Raw genomic sequence first — 18,326 nt, 5'->3', positions numbered from 1 at the left:
TAGCACTTAAATTCGGGCCTGTTTGACTTCAAAGCTCATGCTTTTAACTACTAAAATTATTTTCTCTCATTATACCAAGAGGGGTTTGTTCGTGTGATTTTTTTTATTAGTGGATGATATGATTTTAAAAAGCAAGGTGGATTAGAACAGGCAGTGGCAGAAGACACAAGCCCTGCCCTCCTGATGGGACCCTGTAGTAAATGCGGAAGAGGGACTAACCAAATGCAGGTGGAGAGGAGAAACACTGAATTTTGATTTCTTTGGAAACTTGAAACAAACACCAGAAACTAATCAGAAAAATAAAACAGCCTCATCAACTTTTTGCAGGGGTGTGTGTGTGTGTGTGTGTGTGTGTGTGTGTGTGTGTGTGTTTGAGGGTTTATTAAAGGACAAATAAAATACAGGAAGTGTTTTATTGTAGCATTAGCATACTATATCTATTTAACCAAAGTATTTTTTTTAACTTTTTTTTATTGAGTTATAGCCATTTTACAATGTTGTGTCAAATTCCAGTGTAGAGCACAATTTTTCAGTTATACATGAACATACATATATTCATTGTCACTTTTTTTTCTCTGTGAGCTACCACAAGATCTTGTATATATTTCCCTGTGCTATACAGTTGCAGGGATTTTTTTTTTTTTACATTATATACATTCAATTGTGGGCTTTTACATTAGATATCTAAATGGTGAGTTCTAACCACATTTTCATTACAGTCATGATCTCAATCCATTCTCCAAAGATTCTGGCAAGGTTTAGACTCAGTCTAATGCATTGATGTAGTTAATAATCTCTACATTTTAACTGGGGCAAGAAAACCAAAACTCCTTTTCCCTTTTCCACTCCTTTACTTCCTTTCCCAATTAGCTCCCTATCAACTTGCTAGAGATGTTCCAGTTCCACAATTGGTTGTTGGAGTTGCTCTTGAATACAAATTCTGTCTCTTGGTGGCAAGCAAACACAGTAATTAACACAGAAGATGTTTGGCCTAGGGGGGTCTAGGAGTTAGAGGTAGAAAAGCTGTGGGAAAAGGCACAAAGGCAGGGAGAGGGGAGGAGAGAGGCAAGCCCTGTGAATGGGAATATAAAATTGCCTGCTTCATTTCATAATTTTGCCTAAGATATTTGACCATGGTGATAAAATAGCACACTTCCTGTTTTCAACTCTTAAAGCTACTGTGGGTAACTTTTAAGGTAGGAAATAAGAAATATTAATCAGAACAAAGTTAGCAGGGAGAACACAGCAAGGAAGGAAGGTGCAGCAAACCCTGGGCTGCAGCATTTCTAAGATATATGGTGGGTGAATTAGGACTCCCAGAGGAAAATTAGACAACTTTCATAGTTAAATGATGCCACTATCTCACTTAAAAATAAATGCAGAGAATTTTGAGAATCTGTCTCTAAGGAACTGTGGAAAAATCCTAGTTCCAGCGGAGGACACAGAAAGCAGAAAAAACGGGTGCTTAAGATATGATTTAACCATTTCATTCAGAGAAGATGCTAATAGAGCATCTCTATCAGTGAAGATTTTTAAAATTCCTTTTAAAAAACTTCCTCCTGAGGACTTTGTACTATCATTTCTTTCTTGGTGTCTGAAGTGTAAGAGAAAATATTCTGAATTGTGGAAGGTAAAAAACCCCTGATCACTTAACGTGTCAGCTCACATTGTGATATCCACATCAATGTGCTAATCTAAAACTAGTGATCAGAACTTGTAAAAGAGGAACACTGTAACTTTGGCTAAGTGTGGGAGCCCATGATTGGGTTAACAAATTGTAACAGACCCCAGCTGCTTGTCTCCTTAAAGAAGAGCAAATGTGCTTAGTGACTGCCTTGCTTGCATAGTTGAGGTTTCAGATAGCACTCTGCTCCTTGCAAAGCAATGACCCAGGCCCTTGCCTATAAGCGCTGGGCGTGCCTGCTGTTAAATAGTCTTCTATCCCCAAAGCAAGGAACTGGCTGGGCTGGTGGTCTGCTTTAACATATCTATAAGGATGTATCTTGCTCCCCTCTTCCCATGACTTCCCTAAAGGTAGGCCCCCAAAGGAACGAGTCTTGTGCTGGAATGGTAAACAAGTTATAAAAAGCTGCAGACTCAGAGGTGAGAAAGCTGGTTAGCCAATGACGGGCGAGACCCCCAGAGTGGGGCAACCTAAGACAGGCACAGCCACCTGAGTCCAAGAAGAATGGTAAGCAGCTTCTTCTCAGACGTTCTGCCCTGATAAGCTGTAAGGCTCGCTGATGTCAACACGAACATGACTTACCAAAAGATAAAGGGTCTTCTGACCTTGAGCCAGACTCTACAATCTCGATCCCACCCTGTCTTTCTCTAAATTCCTGCATTCCATCACACAACTGTCAGTGATTTCTCCTTTGATTGTACACAATAAATATGGGGGCATTTGAGAGGTTCGTGGAGTTGGCTCCCGACTCCCTCTCGCTCTCTTGACTTTTCCACAGAGTCTTGAGTAATTCATTCCGTCTTGGTGGGACTTCTGCTGGCCAGAACCCACAACTGGTGATGAACCCATAGCTAAATGTTAAAGTTAAGTGGAAGAATACTATTAATAAGTTACAGCATCTGTTTTTAAGAAAGCATGCATTGAATCAGCTGGCACTACACACCCTACTCTGGACACATTAAATAATGAGTTTGTGATGTTTAAAAGCCTATGTTGTAGAGAAAAGGGAACCCTCCTACACTGTTGGTGGGAATGCACTTTGGTGCAGCCATTATGGAAAACAGTATGGAGATTCCTCAAAAGACTAAAAACAGATTTACCATATGAACCAGCAATCCCACTCCTGCATATATCCAGAGGGAACTTTAATTCAAAAAGATACATGCACCCCAATGTTCATACAGCCAAGATAGAGGACTGGATAAAGAAGCTGTGGTATATTTACACAATGGAATACTACTCAGTCATTAAAAATAATAAAATAATGCCATTTGCAGCAACATGGATGGACCTGGAGATTGTCATTCTAAGAGAAGTAAGCCAGAAAGAGAAACAAAAATACCATATGATATTACTTATATGTGGAATCTGAAAAAAAAAAAAAAAAAGACAAATGGACTTATTTCCAAAACAGAAACAGACTCATAGACATAGAACACAAACTTATGGTCACCAGTCCACGATTTGGGAATGGATAAATTGGGAGTTTGAGATTTGAAGATAATAATAACTACTGTATATAAAATAGATAAAAAACGAGTCCTGCTGTAAAGCCCAGGGAACTATATTCAATTTCTTGCTGTAACCTATAATGAAAAAGAATATGAAAATGAATATATGCATGTATATGTATGACTGAACTATTATGCTGTACACCAGAAATTGACACATTGGAAACTGACTATACTTCAATAAACACATTTTTAAAGCCTATGTTGTGTGTTAAAATGTTATCCTATGATATTTTGTTCTGAATGAAGTATTTGACTTTTAAACAACATCCTGTAGTAATTGAGATTTGTGAATCACTAACTATAGCAAAGAGAACTTGTGAGAATTTCTGTTTACTTTTGAATTCACATTCTCCTCAGGAAGTAAATAAATATGCAGATGTTAATAAAGCTGCTATAGACACTCACATACAGGTCTTTGTATGGACATATGCTTTCTGCTATCTTAAGCAAACACTTAGGAGGGAGAGTGGTGAGTCTTACAGTAAATAGATGTTTAACATTATAAGAAACTGCCAAACTATTTTCAACAGGAGCTGTACCATTCTGCATCCTTGTGATGTGTGAGTGTTTCAGTTGCTCCACAGCTTCTCAGTACTTGCTATGGAGTTCTTATATTGTATACATTCTAGTAGGCATGTAGTGGTACCTTGTTGTTTTAATTTGTGTTTCCCCAGTGACTAATAATGTTGAGAAACCTTTATATGCTTATTAGTCATTCATATATTTTCTCTACTAAAGTGTTTCTTTTCATTTTTTTGTCATTTTTATTTGTGGGATTTTTATCATCTTCTTATTGAGTTCTAAGAGTTCTTTATATATTCTGGATACATGCCCAACATAAGACAGGTACATTCCAATTATTTTCTCCAACTCTGTGGCTTACCTTCAAAGACTCAGCTTCTACCATGGTATAAAAAAATTTAACAAACTGAGTTCTACAAATAATCAGAATTATGCAGAGTTGCCTGGGGCTACTGAGGTGGTGAAGGGGCAGAATAGTTTTGCTGTCTATCTGTCTGCCTGTCCCTCTATTTATATATTTTTAATATTAGGTTACTACAAAAGATTTTGCTTTAGCAAAACATTTGAAATTAGCACTACAACATAGCAGGTTGTGGTAACTGTTTGCTAGGTCAACTATGATCTGATTTTCCAAACTATTATTAAAACACTGATATGAACCCAATGGCAGTTTACTCTATTGGGGGTGTCTTAAGACCTTAGAGGACTTTTGACATCCTTAAGTTTGATGGTTTCCCTATAGTATTTTAAACATTTAAAAATTACCTACACTCCACATTAAATATATTAAAAATTTTAAATTCAATTACTTATGTCCGTATGAATTCACAGATGCTTATTTTACACTTTAGATAATAATTGAATAATATTCATTTATTTTATTATTCAAATCGTTCCAAGTTTTGGCCACTTGGTGTTCTTTAAGTTTGCTCCTGTGTCCCTAGACATAACTTTTTAATTTAAAAAATTGAAATGAATTTTACAATTTTGTTTATGAAATTATTTGGTTATGGGTAATGCATTTCATTAACACTTGGCTATAATTCTCAGCAATTATCATATATACTCAGGAGTTCTTGTAAAGCGAGGAAGAGCTAACTTGCAAATTATTTTCAAGTATAATGAAATTTTTGTGATTATTAATAGTAACAATTAAGTAAATGTAATATACATTTAGTCAGTAATGATTCATTTCGATTTGGCAGTTTTATTTGTGAACTTTAGAGTCAATACTTCTTTTTTGGTTGTTTGTCTAAGGTCCTGGTTCCTTTAAGAGCTCATGTGCCCTATTCTGTGTACCTTAAGAAAAGTGTGTAGGAGAAAAGAATCCACCCCCTGGGTGAGGATTATGCAGAACAAACGTCAGGGTAGCACCAGTAACTAACTCCCCAGGTGTCTAAGTTAAGATGGTACTTTAGCTTCTGCTTTGCTCCTGTCTTCTTCTCTCTCCTTCCCACAAAGGGGCAAGGCTGAGCAGAAGAAAGTAACAGCTGTAATTAAGATCAGACTCAGGAAAGAGGAGGGGGAATAAGTTATAATGAAATGAGCCCATATAGTTACCATGGGAAAGGAAAAGTGGGGAGAGGGGTGATAAAATTAGAAATTAGAACAGACTTACTCTGCCTATGTTTTCCTGGAAGCGTTAGCTGAGCATGATTATAAGAGCTAAGAGCTCTCATGTCCCCAGTGGTTGTGAGTAGTGGCTGTTAGTTCCCTCCCGGTGGGTGCCTGCTGGGGGGCTGGAAACAGGCAGAAACCATCTCAGATGAATACCCTACCGGAACTGAGTTTGGTAACAGAAGCCTCGTGAATTTCAACAACCTAATGGAACGAAGCCTCTGGCTTTCATACCTCACTCCCAACCAGTTAAAAAAGAAGCCTAGAGATTTATAAAAATGCAGATTTCTCTCTTCCTTTCCATAAGGTTTGGATTCAGTTTGCAGAGCTTCCCAGAAATCTGTGTTTAAAGTCTCCTGGATCTTTTAGTGATCAGTCGAACATTTAGCCTGATTTTCCTCTGTCTGTGATAAGACTTTTCATATAGGGTTTGAATTGCATGTAGGAAATGATGAGTCTCTTGGATTTAATATGTTATTCATTGGAAGGGCACACGCTAAAAATTTGCTCCTTACTTTGTATGAATGAAAGGGCAAAGGAACCAGGACATTGAATTCTAATCTAGCAGCTCAAACATTATGGGCGGGACTGGGGATATCATTTGCAGGGTCTAGGGCAAAATGAAAACGCAGACACTCTGGGTCAAAAATGATTGAGAATTTTAAGGCAGCAAAGGCAGAGTGTTAAACCAAGTATGGGGCCCTTCTAAGCCTGAGGCCCTGTGTGACTGCAGGGGTGCTACACCCATGCAGCATCTGGTGATGGGATTAAGACTCTGGTAAGATGCCTTCTGCAAATGAAGTCCTCAGCTTCAAAAATGAAACTGCAGTCAGGATTAATGTCAGATAATCATTTTAGCAGAGATAGTGTAAAATACTGAATGTTATCACTAGCTAAGCATTTTATTCTCTAGTAATGTAGTATCTGTCAGGGAGGGAACATCAAAATGTCCTCTCTGTTCATGTAGAAGGAAGTCTTAGTAGACGAAACTTCATATGTTTAACCTAGAAAAATCTGTGTGAACTTATGCCTTAAAAAGAAATACGTATATTCAATAATATGGTAATAACTTTGTATGGGATAGATGGTTACTAGACTTGTGACGATCATTTCATAATTACGCAAGTGTCAAATCACTATGTAGTACACCTGAAACTAACATAATATTGTACGTCAATTATGTTTCAATAAAAAGAAATACACATGTATATGTAAAAATGTACATATATACACACACATACATATTTACACACACATACATACGTACACATATATTTTACCTCTGTTACTAATGAAAATGGATCAAATGCACAAGAAACATTTTTGGTCACCACCAACCCTCTTGTGCAATCCTAGTACCCAGATATTCTATTTTAATACTGTTCCCAACTAAGAGGAAAGGAGTGTTACAGGAAAGTAATGGATTCCATATCTTAAGGAAGAGAAATATCAGAATATGTCTAATTCTTACCAACAAATGGGCAGTGCTGAGAGGACAAAGAACCTGCACAAAAGGGTTTCATTGGTCAAGTGTTGATAATTTGAACTTAAACCACCACCACCACAATAATAATAATAGCTGTTGTTGTGTTAATTTGACATAAGGTTTGCCATGAAATTCAATGAGTTCCTAAAGCCATTCCAAAGAGGACAGTTAGTATAAACCTTATTTTAAAAATATACCACAAAGGAAAGGTGAATACAATATGTTTAAATTTATAATGATTTTAACAAATACAGGAAAGTTACTACAATATATAAAAGTGTTCAGTTTCTTATATCTTTATATCTCTGCTATATGTCTGTTAATAAAGAATAGACATGCTGTTGCTTCCATCTGTGTAGAGTGGGAAGAATAAAGATAGACGCCTAGAGAAAGCCAAGAAGTTCTAGAAAAAAACATGGAATCTATACCAAAACTTGGAAGGTATGAGATTTAACAGGTGACCCAATATAAAAATCAGCATTCAACAGGTAGTCAGTGTCAATGGCCACAGACAAACCCAAGTAGAGAAGGAAATCAACATTGTTCCAGAATAATAAATAATAAACCAATGTCCTTAGTGAGGAGAGCTAACTACCTAGAGTTTATCCCTTATTGTCTAGAGGGTGAAGCTCCTATATAGCATTATTGATAATAATAAAATTCTAACAAGGACTATATCAATTTGTAACAATGTTAACAGACTAGGTCAATATATCATAATGACAAGACAGTGGGTTATGAAATGCTCGCTAAGTGATTATTTAAAAGCACATTATATTTGAGGGAAGACACCAGAAGCCAAAAAAAAAAAAAAAAGACATTAATAATATCCACATAAAAAGTAAGGACTTAGAGTTACTGAAATGACAAATAAAATGTGCCCCCTAAAAGAAAGTTCACTTTGGGAATAGTAGCCAGATTCTTTGTCCCATCTGTTGATAATAAAAATCCTTGGCTGGGGTGAGAAGGTATTATTTTACTACTGCATCTGGTAAGATTACTCCAACCCCCAAAGGTTATCAAAATAATATTACTACAGCTCTAGGTATATGCCAAAATTAGTATAGCTATCCCCCCTAAGAAGGTATTAACACCAAGTGGGAAACAACAAAGGAATGAATTAAACCCATGGTATTGGAAGTGTAGAATAGCATTGAGTTAGTAGAATAATAAATTTGCTGAGTTTGTATGTGTTTAACTTTTGTCTTTTTAGGGGGTTTGGGGTATTCAAAAGAATCAGTCAGAGTAAGTTTGTATTTCCCATTTAAATTGAAAGGATGTATAATTATTCATGTGTTACTTATATTTAAATATTTATGAAAATTACTTTCAAAATTTTATTTATTAAATATACACATTTAATAAATTTAATAAATTGATCAATGTGATGGTTAATTTTATGTGTCAATTTGACTGAAACACAGGATGCCCATATGGCTGGTTAAAAATTTTTCTGCATGTGTCTGTGAAGATGTTTCCAGAAAATATTATTATTATTTGAATTGGTAGACTGGTTAAAGCAGATGGCCCTCCCCAGCATGGGTGGGCATCATCCAAGCCCTTAAGGGCATGAATGGAACAACGGGCAGAAGTAGGTTGGATTCCTGTTCTCACTGGCTCACTACTTGACCTGAACATGAATGTCCCTTAGCACTCCTGGTTCTCAAGTCTTCACACCCAGACTGGAATCTATACCATCAGGTCCCTGGCTCTCAGGATTGAACCACACCACCTGGTTTCCTGGGTCTCCAGATATTAGATGACATATCCTATTGGTTCTGTTCCTCTGGATAATCGTGACTAAAATTGCCATTAAACAAAATACAAATGGTCATGGATGTTCTTCTCCATGAGGTGTTCCCCGCAGACGGTTAAAGACTGATCACTGCTCTCCAAAGAGTAACACTTACTCCACATCACAACAAAATATCTTGGTGCTCCAGTTTCTTTAAAGTAATTATCCACATGAGATAGAAGATGAAATATCATAGCTCATTAAATTGTGTAACATGTCTCAGGGACACGTGTCCTATAAGAGTATAAACTCCCCGTATTTTTATTAACAGAGAAACAACCTGTGAGCTTCATCCTGTGGCGTGATCCATCACTCATGTCCAGGTTATACCCCTAGATCTCACTGCTCTCGCTGGCATCAAGAGGTGAGAGTGGGAAGTATAGAATGGGGCTAGAAGGAAAACTTCACTGTATAGCCTCTTCTATTTTTAAAATTTTGAACCATGTAAATATATTACCATTACATTTAAAACAATCTGTTGAAGTTGCCCTTTCTGGTTAATCGACATCTTACAATGCTTGCTGTGTTAGGAAAGTGTTAGCTACTATTAAAGAGTGAATGAGGCACTTCTGGCAATGGGCGTTGAAGAAAGTGATAAAATTGTCTAGATAGGTATCTAGGGGAAGAGCATTCTAGGAGGAGGAGGAGGAGGAAACAGCTAGGATATGGTCTGAAGGATCCTATTCTTGAGTGTGTGAAATCACCTTGGAGATGAGATTATGGTGAAATTCTTACTGCTCCATCAATATATCTATTAAGAGCCAATGCCATGCAAATTGCTCCCCAAACTGTGGTTACAGGATGCTTTTGTAACCTTGCAAATTGATTGAAGGATCAGAATTTTGCTTTATAATCATAAGTTCTGACATCTCCTGATTTCTCAGCCTAAATTTTCAATCAAGTGACACAGACTACCATTTTAAATATACCCTAAAGAATATTGTATATTCATGGGTCACTAGTGTGCATTTCCTTTAAAATGTAAATGTTATACAAAGGAACTAAAAAAGTAAAAGCTAAAGCATAAAATATTTTTTTACTGATTTTACTTTAACTTCATTTCAATTTTTATATTAATCTTTTAAAGATCAGCAAATGCAATTATTCTTTATTAAAAACAGAACTCTTCCATAAATTAAATTGAAAAACCTAAGCTTCTCTCTTTGGCTCTGTATCTATTTTTGTTCCCCAATTGAGTTTTCCAGTTATCATTGTTCTCTAATCTTTAGCTATTTAATCTCCTTTTGAAAGAGATACATCTTATTTTCTTATCCAAATATGTACAATACAGCATATTTGAACAACCTGAATAGCTGCTTAATAGAGTTAGCTTTATCATATTTCATTATTAGAAACTGCTGGGTTGGGAAAAATACAGGTTATTTTCTACTTAAATCTTCAATAGTGGGAGTGAAGCAGATATAGTGACTTCAAAAAATCAAAAGGAAAAATAAATTTATAAAATAAATAGATATTTTTTTTCTTTGTGCTGGTAAAGAATAGATTGGGACTAGAGGAGACTATTGCTTTTCTAGACAATTACTACTAATCTTCTCTGCTTGTTATTTTAAAGGCTCTCTCCTATTTGTTGCAACTTTCCCTCATGTATTACCAGTGCATAGTTGGAATAATTTCCTATTTCCTCAGAGTAGACATGACCATGTATATGAGTATTGGTGAAGAAAAGGAAAAGAAGCACATGAGTGTCCCCCATGTTGTTCTTTGTTGATGGAGAATGGAGGGTAGGGAGGAAGGTGGAGGTAAAGGCAATAGATTCTACAGTCAGGACATGCAGTTGCTAGATAGTGTCTCCTCTCTCGACTCCACCATCATTTTTCTATGGTCTCCTCTATACCACTGCAGATGGGAACCTGCGCCTCTATTTCTCAAACTCCCAAACTCCCTTGTCAGTTGGCTTTTTGTTGGATTAGAAGGTGGGATGAAGGGAGAAGCTCTTAGTTCTGCCTTCTGGTGGTGCTTCCTGCAGTGAGGGCAGCAGTAAGAGTGGCTGATGAGCACTGCTTCCTGGGTTTCTGCTCACACAGCCTGATCCCCAAGCAACAGTCTCAGGGGCGCAGAAACTGGCCTCTAGCCTGTTCCCTTTTGCTTTAGCTTTTCCCGAGGTAGGGGAGGGTATGGATTCCTGTAGTTACTGGTCTTTTGAGTAAAATCACCTACTTCTTTTTGTTCTCACAGTCCTGCAACACCTTTGCAACCAATTCCTTTATCAGATCCCCTCTATTTGAAATGCCTATACATACTCACACACACATTTTCTACAAAATAATGAGAAAACTTATACTTATTTTACAAGGTTTCCATCTCTCCTTCTTTAGTCTCTCTCCTACTTTCAGTGTTTTCTGTGACCTCCAGCTGCCCAGAATTTATCCTGACGCTTCTGGTTTTCCCGTGATGATTCTACTGGGTCCCCATAGCGACCATGTTCAGATGACCTCTCATACCAACTCGTATTACCTTGTATCTCATATTTCCAGGAGGGACTTCCAAAGTAATGAAAACTTGTACTGCCTCCCAGTCTTAGCTTACCACTTCTTTCTGAAGACACACGCTACCCTCTCAGATAGAATTAGAATTCCTCATCTCTGCTCACATAGCTAAGAACCTGCTCTTCTACTAAAGACAGAACTTACTACGTTGTACCAAAATTGTTGGTTTATTTCTATGGCTTTCACTAATAGCCTAAGAGTTATTTGATATGATCCCTGTGTCACAGTCTACAGTAGTCCTGGCATATGGACACATTTTTTTTTTTAAAGAATAAAGCAATGCATGTTGCATCTAGAATGACTGAAGTCCAAAGGTTTGCAGACCTAATAATGCAAATTAACAAGTGAGTGGCAATATTAGTCCATGATTTGAGGGGAAAAATGGTCATAAGTTTAAGCAGACTATAAACTCTTCAAGGGTCGAGACTAACCTTTCACATACCTGTATCCTCACTTCAATGTTGTGCCGAGGTGTTACATGGGCTAATGCCTGGAGGACTGTAAGAGACGCTGGGAATTAAGCAGACATGGCCCTGGAAGTCATGAATTAAAAAGGACCATTGAGGACCAGGAGGCAGGAACACAGAAGCAATATGAGGACAATTTTGCTTATTCCCTCAATAGCATCTTTTTACTGAAAACCATCTGAACCTCCATGGTATTGTCCTGCTGAAGCCAGCTCAGACTCCCAGAACCTCTGCACTGAGTTCACTTGTCTTAGAAGAAAGCAGTCAATTTGTTGTTCAGATATATGGTGGGTCTTGTCCAGATCCCTGTCACTGATCTGAAACATTAACTCTTGAAGGTATTAAGTAGTAGGCAATGGTTTAAGAACTCATCCTGTAAGGGTTTTATACATTTTTGTACATCTCTGCATATCTAGACAAGGTAACTCTAGAGACTTTGTGGAGCAGGGGAGAACTGTATATCAGTGTGAGTTTCAAACTCCGTGACTGGCAGGAGGGAGTGTAAGTGGACATCCTTAGATTACCCTGACCCGAACAACAATGTCCTACACCATCCTTACTAATAGGCAAGTGCACACACTCAATTAGCAGTCAACATGGGGGAAATAATTCCAGGGTGTATCAACAATCTTGGTAATTGAAAAGAAGGTGCCTCATGTCATCAGGGCATGGCTCAAATGGGGGTGAGTATAATTTTTCTGAACATTTTCTCTTTAGGTAATACTTCTCCATCCATCATGAGAATTTCTCAAGGCACTCCATAATGCTCCAAGGAGGGCAGCGTGTAAAATGTAGCAGCCAAAGAGAGGCAGTAAGGGACACAAAAAGCTGATGAGTTTGGGCAGAAATGTGGACTGAACTGGACATATTTTAATACACTTTGGTTTAGAAATCACCAAAAAAACAGGTGTGACAACTTTCAGAAGATGAGATCTCACTGGAACAATAAAATCATACCAAACATTTGAGTCAATGACTTAACACTAGAATCAATACAAATTTTAATTAACACATATTGAAATTAGAGATTCAGCCAGATCTTTCTAGTGTATCAGAGTCTAACCAACACCCTCAGAGCTGGTGGCAGGAGGAGAGACCTTGTCTATTTCCAGTCCAGCCTCCCTTAACCTTGCTCTTGGCTTAACATTCTTGTTCCTTGTTTTTCCTGGAAAGGAATTTAGACAAGAGAGGCTTAACTATTCACCCGAGAAGTAGCTATTTTGAATTTAATAAGATAGTGGAAATGGTGTAAGAATTTATTTTAATTTGAAAATCTATAAATTCAGTTGTGATCATGCTGATCAGAAGTTCTGACTGGTAGTTACAAATGCATGATTGTTGAAAATTTCAAAATGAATCATCATATAATAAATTAAGTTTATTTTATTTCACAAAATATTTCAAAGCATAGTCTTTGAAAAAGAAAATCATAAAAAGTAGTCCTTAGTGATGAAAAGTCCAGTAACATGTAGATATTGTAACTAAGACAAGTAATACAACAGATTAATATTTTACAAGCATCTCACACATTGAATAATCTTAATGTCTGAGGCATCTTCCCATATTATCTTATTCAACTTTCACAAATAACCTTACAGGATCCTTATTAGAACTTCTTCTCAGCTGTGGATCTTCTGGCTCAGAGAGGATAAATAACTTTGGCAAGGCCACACAGCTAACATTCACTAGAACTGTGATATTAATACAGGTCTACTACATGTTTTAGCACTTATTTTTCTACTCTGTTACACTGCCTAGAAATATTTACATTCATGCCAGACCTGTGTAGAAAGCTAATCTGTATGAAATTTTCTCAACCAATATTTTCGTGTTTCTTTCTAATTATTTTTAATAGCAGTTTACAAGCCCTTCAAAGCAACTGGAGATTTTGCCCTTTCTTTAAAAAAAAAAACAGCCAACACAATGATAATGTTCTATAATAATGGGCCTCTTTTGTAGAATGGCAGTCATTAATTCTTGTTTTCTTTCTAAGTAAATTCTGCTTATATAATTAGTACATTAGTAATCCAGTGTAAGTAGCCTGCTCTGACTGCTTGAATAAGTCAAGCTCAGGATCTTCTATGATAAGTTTTAACATCAACATGTTTCTTTCCTTCATAGCATTTATTTATATTTCTAATTATTGTTTTGTTTGTAGGGGTTTTTTCCTTTGGTATTTCATCTAGACTGCTGGTATTGTATTTTTTCACTCACCACTGAGTTCCTATCACAATGCCTAACAGCCAATAGACCCTCAATAAGGATTTGTTGGATGAGTATGGCTAGATGGATGGGTGGATGGACAGAGGAAGGAAATCAGCATGTAGCCAGATCATTTTGGACTGCTGGCATTTGGACTGAAGGCTTCATGACATGACCTAGGATTATATGACATGACCTAGGATTTAATCTGGGCTTTGAAAAGAGGGCAAGATGTTCAACATGCCAAGCCACATGTTAAAAATATATATGCTCTTTATTATAGCTTTTTTTTTCATCAAGTGCAATTGAGGAGATGCAGCCTAAATTAAGCCTCACAGCTTTTTTTTCAACACATGTGGGTGAAGAAGGTATTGTTATATTAAGCAACACAGCTAATTTAAAAGAGGAAATGAAAATCATTCTTAAATGAAGAGAGTCCCACTTCCCCTCTGGTTTCCTCTACCACTATCTATCCTTGAACTATAAAATGTCTTATTAGAAAGGATTTTCATCAAAAGGGAAAATTAAATCAGGTATGCAGATCTGCATGATGCACTAGAAATAGAAATGTACAACTGCGTTTTGATTTAGAGCTAAGGGACACGTTTGTTTGTTGTTTGTTCTGCAGTGTCAGGAAAGGCAATACAACCCAGGCAGTGGTTTTACTTGCTCAACATACAAGACTCTTAGCACCTACACTGCCTTTCAGCAGCCTAATTCATAACTTTATGTCCCTGCCTAGCCCTTGTAGATGTCTGAGTTTTCAACTCTCAATAGAACTTTGTCTTTTGATTACCATCAAGGGGGTTGTACAACTCTATCAAGGATTCCTTTATTGTGCATCCTGTCATTCCTCCTTTTTTAAAAATGTTTCCTCTCCCAAACTTTTGCTCTTATATTGAATTAGTTGATCTAGCAAATTCAAAATAATTCTTGCTTTGCTTTTGCTTTTCCATCTTTTGATTTTAAAAGGAGACGCTCCCTTGCTCAGGTGCGTCATAATATTCTCCTTGATCTTCTCCTGGAACAAACAGACTGAAAATAGCCTCTAGTCCTTGCCACACGAGCCCAGAGAGGATATTTACTTTGTCATTAGCTGTTCCTTCAAATGTGCTCACCAGCCCTCTCACTGCAGTGCAGTTGTCACAGACATTTCCCCATGTCCTCCCCCTTCCCCTGAATGTTCCTCTTCTGTTGGTTGTAGGTTTCTCTTTTCAGATAATTGAGTTAAAAGTGTATATAGTCTAGACAAATTCTGCCAGATGAGACAAGATGACAAAACAGTACATTTTAAGAAATAATGACCAGAAGAGGACGCGTTGTGCACTACTCTGCTCCTGATTGATTGCCTTCATTACTCAGCTCCGGCCACATAAGAGCCACATGCATTAAGAAATCTGTATCCTCTCCTCTCTTAGGACTATCTCTGCTTAACATTTAGAAAAATCAGCATCATTTCTAGATGCAGAGAAGAGAAGGCCCAGCTAAAACAGAATAGAGAAAAGCAAAGACCTTAGGAAATGAGACTCGAAAGGATGCTATGAAAAGTACTGGGATTAAAAAGCAAACCAACAAAAACTTTCTATTTTGGGTCAATAAAAGAGGCAGCAAGATATGTTGAAAAGCCCTGAGTTCTGTTCCAGGTTAGTCATGCATCACTGTTACCTTAGGGAATTCACATTTACTTTCTGGGGTTCACTGTTCTCATTTTTCCAAATGAGCAAGTCAGTTTAGACAATTTCCAAGTTATTTTCTAGATCTAAAATTCCATGATGCTAAGATAGAAGATATCATCTACTAACAACAGTGCAACAAAACAACCTAATCAAGTCTCTGGCATCAGAATTACTGGGTCCAAATCCTGCCACCACTTTTTTTTTATTGACACCAAGATCTTTGGGCAGATTTTAACTTCCCTAAGTCTCAATCTTCTCATCTGTTAAGTGGGGATAACAGCAGTGCCTATGCAGTAAGGTTGTTGGTGAATGAAGAAAGGTAATTCACTTAAAGCCTTATCCTGGTACTTGGTGCTCAGAAGCCACACTGATACTAGACTGTACTTCTCAGAAACACCTCAGAAGAAAAATAAAATGTACATTTGTAGGTAGATAAGTTCTAGATCTCCTGATTTGATATTTACAAAATCATATGCCAATAGATAAAGCCTAGTTAATTATATTCTCCTTCCTAAATTCTGAGTATCACAGTTAATATGTCGGTCTAGTATAGAGTGGGGCCAGGGAATTGAGCCTGAGGCAACAGCTAAACTCTGCTTTTTGCTGAGCATTGAGCTTGTGCCTTTGACAGCTTCTGGACTTCTGGGGAGTTCACCTCAGACTCAGCTAGATATTGTCTCTGTCACTGACAAGAATTTAGACTACATGTGGCAGTGGATGATCCGACTCCCATAATTTGTAGTCTTAACCATTCACTCCAGCCAATCTGTCCTTAAAAAGGAAAGCACTCCAGAACCACAGAGCGCTTGTTTCCATGGCAACAGCATAGGTCAATAGCTGCCGTCACACCTTCACCAGCCTTGATTGCATCTGGCAATTTACCATCTTCTGTGCTTCCTTTTGTTTGAGCCTCTCTCATTTGCTTAATTCCCATCTCAATTGGGAGAATTACAAAATGCAAAACTACAGGAGCTGAATTTAAATTAAAAGCTATGAGAGCCTTAAAAAAAACACTGGAGAGCACTGCTTATTGTAGCATATATCATGTATCATAGACATGTGCTTCTTGAAATTAATTCCTATATCCTGAACCTCAGACTCTTGCTTCTCATATTCTGTTGTAGCCTGGAAATTCTTCACTTGTAATACCCTATGGTTTTTGGAAAAATCAATGTCATTTGTGCCCTCCATGGCCATATTCTGCTATCATAGCTGCATATCTCAGCTTGGTCAGGATAAAGCCCAAACTTCTCAACTTGTCCTGTATTGGCTGACCTTTACTTATAGGTACTACCCTCCTCTTGCCCTTTTCCACCAACCCTCTACACTTAAGTGGTATTTATCTTCCTTTGACTCTTGAACACACTCTTTACTCTGGGTCCTCACATAAGTTGTCCCTTTTTTTTGAAACATCATTCCCTCAGCCTCTTTGTCTGGCTAGCTCCTAACTGTCCTCCAGGTCTGTTTCTTAACCCCAAGCCTAGTTAGTTGTCCAATACACCAGGTGTTTCCCTATCACACCATTATCCTAATACATTCTAGAAGCCTGTGTAAGCATCAGAACTCCTTAGTATGCATATGCCCACTGAATGCAGAAACAGGGTCTGCCCCACACCTAACCACAAACCCCTCTGCTGAATTTCCAGTGTTCTTTCAGTCACTTGATAAGTATTTATGACTAGATCATTAGAATCACTTGTTACAATTTCATGATATTGATGTTCTGCAACTTCCTGTCTACCCAACTATAAGCATCAACCAGAAGGTGCTTTTATTCAAGATCTATCTGCAATCTTCCTATCCATTGCAGGGATATCGGTAGATATCCATTCATTCAAAGTGGACAAATTCTAAAATCCCCAGTCTGTGCTTTTTTGATTTAGTCCATTAACCATTGAGTTTTAGGTCCAGCTCAATGTAGTGATCCTAAAAAGATTTAAAAATAAATAAGTAACAAACAAAAATGTTGAAATAAATGAAGTAAGTATTACTACTGAGCCGTTCACTTGTAGTGATCTGACAAGCCCCCTAGCCTGACGCCAGCAAGCCCTGGGTCCCTTCTTGCTACTAAACACACAGTGTTATGTTTCAGAGCTCATCACTCAGAAGTCAGGGGAAGAGCAGAAAGATACACAGTTTTCCATATGTGACACCACCTGAATTCAGTGACTGAGAATCACAGGACAAACCTTGTTTGTTTGAGCCAGGCATGGATGTTGAAGATGTAGCTACTCAGTACGTGGTACACTGATACCATGATATTTTGAGACCATTGTTTTTGACACTGGGACATTCTCAACTGTTAGCTTTTGAAATCACTAGCAAGCAACCTGTACAATGGATACCTTCCCTTCATCTCCCAGCCTTCTCTGATTCCATCACTAATTCTATCTCGATTTCTGAGTGACATCCAAACCTTCATCCCTAGCCATCAGTTTGGCCCATGCTGAATTTCAGATGTCTGAAGGACATAGGGAAATAAGCATCAGAAGGTGAGCTATGTGGGTGAAATGCTTCAAAAGGACAATGGGGCAGGAGAGTTTGTGCATAAATATTTAAGTCTCCTAGGGAAGGAGTATGAGGAGAAGGAGCCAGAAGCCAAGGGAAGCCTCATTAAAGAACCCTGCACTGAATGTGTCCACAAGAGAAACCGAACTTGTGAAGAAGCTGAGAAAGGGAAAGAGGGAGCAAGAATACATACCAGGCTGCACACGCTCACATCACATAAGCACTCAAAAGGGAATGCTGGACTGACTGACCACTCCCTAAATTGTAAAAACTGGTTATTGTGGCTTAGAAGAGCAGTTAAACACATGGAAACAGGCATCGTCTTCCCCCTTCTTGGTTTCTTTCCTT

The sequence above is a fragment of the Camelus ferus genome, chromosome 3, assembly GCF_009834535.1.
Source record: "Camelus ferus isolate YT-003-E chromosome 3, BCGSAC_Cfer_1.0, whole genome shotgun sequence".
Lineage (NCBI taxonomy): Eukaryota > Metazoa > Chordata > Mammalia > Artiodactyla > Camelidae > Camelus > Camelus ferus.
This window is presented reverse-complemented; position numbering follows the sequence as displayed.